Here is a 4489-nt window from a genome sequence, read left to right as displayed (position 1 = left end):
TGTGTGCAGCTGTGCTAACATAATTGCTAAAGGATTTTCTAATGATCAATTAGATTTTTAAAATTATAAACTTGAATTAGTTAAAAATCTACCGTTTCCAGCTATAATAGTCATTTACAACATTAACAATGTCTACACTGTATTTCTGATCAATTCAATGTTATTTTAATGGACATTTTCGAAGTGACCCCAAACATTTGAACGGTATATATATATATATATATATATATATATATATATATATATATATATATATATATATATATATATATATATAGAGAGAGAGAGAGAGAGAGAGAGTATTGCTTTGAATAACACATTATGAAGGAGTAGGTCTACAATCTGTTGTCAGAGAATAGTTGTACGGAAATTATGGCTTTCATGAGGGCTTTCATCAAACTTCATAATGACATGCAATAACATATGCACCTTCTGTTGCCATTAAATACAGAGTTTACTCAATTGTAAATGGATTCTTTGATATGGAGGGAGATAAAGCTGGCGTAGAAAGACTGATTTCCGTCAGCCAGACGGCTTTCTCTCAAATACCAAAGGAGTCAGATAGAACATTCCTTTTCATAGTTTCCATGGAAACAAAAACTCTACACTTTCTCAAGGCAAGGGAGCAGGTAAATAATGGTGCTGATTTATCCCTGTCAATATCACTAAAGCTTTAGAAATCTACAAAGTTTTGAGCTCTTTTGGAACTAATATCTTTTATCTGGTCATTTGCAAACTTTGGTTAGATAACATGTTCACTATTGAATACTTAGTATGTGATTTAGACCTTCAATTGCCCTAAAGAAATGTGAATTATTTGAAACCTTGAGTGCTTAGTCTTGGCATTCTAAAGTGATTGTCACGATCGTTTAGAGATGTATTGGACCAAGGTGCAGCGTGGTAGGCGTACATTTTATCTTTATTTAAAAGACACCCAAAAACAACAAAATACAAAAACGAACGTAAAGCTACATGCAGAAAGCAACTTGACACAAACAAGGGAAAAAAGGGAAAAAGGTGCTGCCTAAGTATGATCCCTAATCAGAGAAAACAATAAACAGCTACCTCTGATTGGGAACCATACTAGGCCAACAAAGAAATAGAAACATCGATTTGCCCACCCAAGTCACACCCTGACCTAACCAAATAGAGAATAAAAAAGGCTCTCCAAGGTCAGGGCGTGACAGTGATTAGATAAACCGTTCACAATATATTGTCTATAATGTATTTCATAATTGTAATCTAAATCATTCATGGCTAAAATTATTCACAAATATAATGGTTTCTAAAATACATACCTTCCCATTCTTTAACCTCTATAACCTCACTGAAACTACTCCTTGACACTTTATACTTGTATTTTATTTTACATTTTTTAAATGTTACCCCCAATTTCGTGGTATCCAATTGTTAGTTATTACTATCTTGTCTCATCGCTACAACTCCCGTACAGGCCATGGAGAGACGAAGGTCGAAAGCCATGCATCCTCCGAAACACAACCCAACCAAGCCGCACTGCTTCTTAACACAACGCGCATCCAAGCCGGAAGCAAGCCGCACCAATGTGTCGGAGGAAACACCGTGCTCCTGGCAACCTGGTTTGCTCGTACTGCGCCACAGGAGTCGCTGGTGCGCGATGAGACAAGAGTATCCCTACCGGCCAAAACCTCCTTAACCCGGATGACGCTAGGCCAATTGTGCGCCGCCCACAGACGCGGCCGGCTGCAACAGAGCCTGGGCACAAACCCAGAGTCTCTGGTGGCACACCAAGCACTGCGATGCAGTGTCCTAGACCACTGCGCCACCCGGGAGGCCCGACACTTTATAATTTTGTTCAACATTCAGATTTAAAATCTGAATAGACTTCTATTTCTGAAGAAAAAAAACAGCAGTAATACTGTTCCACTTCTTTTTAGCTAAGACATGTTTGAGAAATCTGCCAAGACCTTTAAATTTTTATTTTTATTTTCCAAGAAATCAGATTTACCTTGGCCACCTGCTAAGCCACCCAGGGCAGGATCATGCACCCCATGTAGTTTTTGTATTGGTGAATGTAAAATGTGTGTTTACAGCCTGGTAAGCCCACTGTCTGCTCAGCACAGGATCAAATAGGCAGAGAGGCAGGCCTCAGGGCATCTGTCTGATGGGTCACAGTGGGGTGGGGAAGGGTGGTGGCTTGGGTGTGTGGATGCGTTTGCGTACGTGCATGCATATGTGTGTGTCTACATACCTGTTCATACTGTATGTGGGTGTTTTTATAGTTTCACTGCAGCTGCCCCCCAACTGAAACCAGCACTCAGCCAGACAGCTCTGTCACTGCAGGGGGGAGGGGAGGGGGGTTGGGTCTCTTTAGCCCACCCAGACATAGATTACACTGAAACACCTCTTTCATTCCTACTGACGAATCATCATGTAGAGATTTTCGTGCTGTGTATCCAATCTGACTCTGCAGGTAAATGTAGAATCTGTTCCATTGTCAAATTTGTCAAATGTTGCCAAATCCCCTTGATTCCTCCATGGCTGAGCATTATGTTCCTCCATCTCATTATACAATAAAGTTCAGGTATTAGACCTGGATGAGTCATTTGATGATTCCTGTCTTCTTCTTAGCTCTGAAATACAAAATCAGTGTCTGTCTCTAGACTGTAGTAGAAAGTTATCATTAATATCTCATCAGTAAAAACATACAATTCTGTATCAAGTACAAGTGTTTGAGAAAGAAAATGATTAAATGATCTTTGACGTTTATATTTGTTGTTTATTTATGGCATTTATCATTTCCATGCCTTCAGTATCTTATTAGCATTTCTCTATATATAACTTTTCATTTTTTATTCAAGGGAAATACAATATTCAATCGTAAGTCAACATTAGTTACTTGACTGTTGCCAGCTGCTTTAGACAACAAATGGACAATACACTGAATGCATGCTCACCTCTAAAGTGTTATTTATGAGACAGGTATGGGCTCCAGAAGAGAGGAAATAATAAAGAATCATTAAAGTCCTTCTAGTAAATAATCCAGCTCACCCAGTCAAGATGTGCTTGACAAAGGAAGAATAGTTGATGCATCCGTTGGCATCCTCTTGGGCTGCCAGAAGCCTGTCCACCTCATCTTCTGTCATCCTCTCCTCCAGGGTGGCCAGCACGTGACACAGCTCAGTGCCCATGATAGTGCCTTTGCCCTGCTTGTCAAAGACCCGCAGGCCCTCGACAAAGTCCTCAAAGTTACCCTGGTCCTTGGAGTGGGAAATGTGCTGCAGTATGGGCAGGAAGTTCTCAAAGTCCAACAGCTTGCTGCTCATGTCCTCCTGCCGAGGCTTGCCAAACACTTTCAAGACGTCGGTGTTGCCCACAACACATTGCCACACTGGGCAAATGTGATCTTCATCTCCCCCGTGGGCGTGCGGTTGAACAAGGTGAAGGCCTCCTTGAACTCCTCGATCGGGTCAGCGCTTTATTTGAGGGGGATGCTATTGGGGTCAAAGTCAGGCTCCTTGGGGCCTCGACCACGGGTTCGCGGGTCGGCATGGGCTTGGCAGCAGGTGCTTCCACCTTGGTGGGCTCTGCCTTTTTGGGCTCAGTTTTCCTAACTTCCACCTTTTTGGGGGCCATGGTGCTGAATGTGGGGGGGTTTCAAGGTGAGCGAGAGTGTGAAGGGAGGGAGGAGGCTATTCCTAAGCACAAATGGTCAAAGGCTCTCCTAAAGCTTTTATATGTACTTCGCCTGGGAGGGGAGATGGGGCCGATAAATCAGGTCCTATGGCACACTATAAAAGGAAGAATCCTGAAATAGATCCTCCTGTCTGTGGCGTAACAATTAGGTATTGTTCTCAGCTGCTATCATCAAGCCCACAGGGCTCTCCACTGTCATTAACCAGTGTCCAGCTACATTATCCCAAAATGTTCTGCCTCACTGATGGGTGCAGGCAGGAATTAGGACACACAGACAATGTATTATTACTGAATGAGAACATTGAACAAAATAGCTTTTTTGACAATTTACTTTTTTGTCTGTTCATTAAAACTGAAAAACATATTCTATGAGATGTTTCTATGACAGAGCAATGGTCAGTTTTTAATCAAATTTACTGAAGTAAAAAAGGAATGTTTGTATATCAAATTTGGTTATAGCTTTGGCTCAAAGAGAATACGCTCATTTTGACATCTATTTACTTCAGCATGCGCTACGCCAAGCCTCTGCTGTAAATGTTTCTGAAATCAATTCCAGTGTACAATCCATACTTGTTGGATTAGTGTCACTAGTGCACCTGTTTGGCTCTTTGCTTTGATTGGCCGTTTAAAATTGATAGAATGACTGATTTATTTCAACAATTCTATGCAAAAATGAAATAAATGTTCTCCCTTTAAAATAATATCAGACTGTGAAAGTTATTATACATGCTGGTGTTTATTACGCGTTTATAGTCCCGCTAATACATTGCATGTGTAGAAAACATGTACAATCAACTGACGTCCAGATATCTAC

General features: G+C 41.0%; 1 pseudogene; it reads right to left on the bottom strand.

Moving 5' to 3' along the window:
• Positions 1–3026: 3026 nt before the first annotated feature.
• Positions 3027–3615, bottom strand: LOC135518640 (myosin light chain 4-like; annotated as a pseudogene).
• Between the last annotated feature and the right edge of the window lie 874 nt (positions 3616–4489).

Source organism: Oncorhynchus masou, chromosome 28, assembly GCF_036934945.1.
Source record: "Oncorhynchus masou masou isolate Uvic2021 chromosome 28, UVic_Omas_1.1, whole genome shotgun sequence".
NCBI classification, from domain to species: Eukaryota; Metazoa; Chordata; class Actinopteri; order Salmoniformes; family Salmonidae; genus Oncorhynchus; species Oncorhynchus masou.
This window is presented reverse-complemented; position numbering and strand designations above follow the sequence as displayed.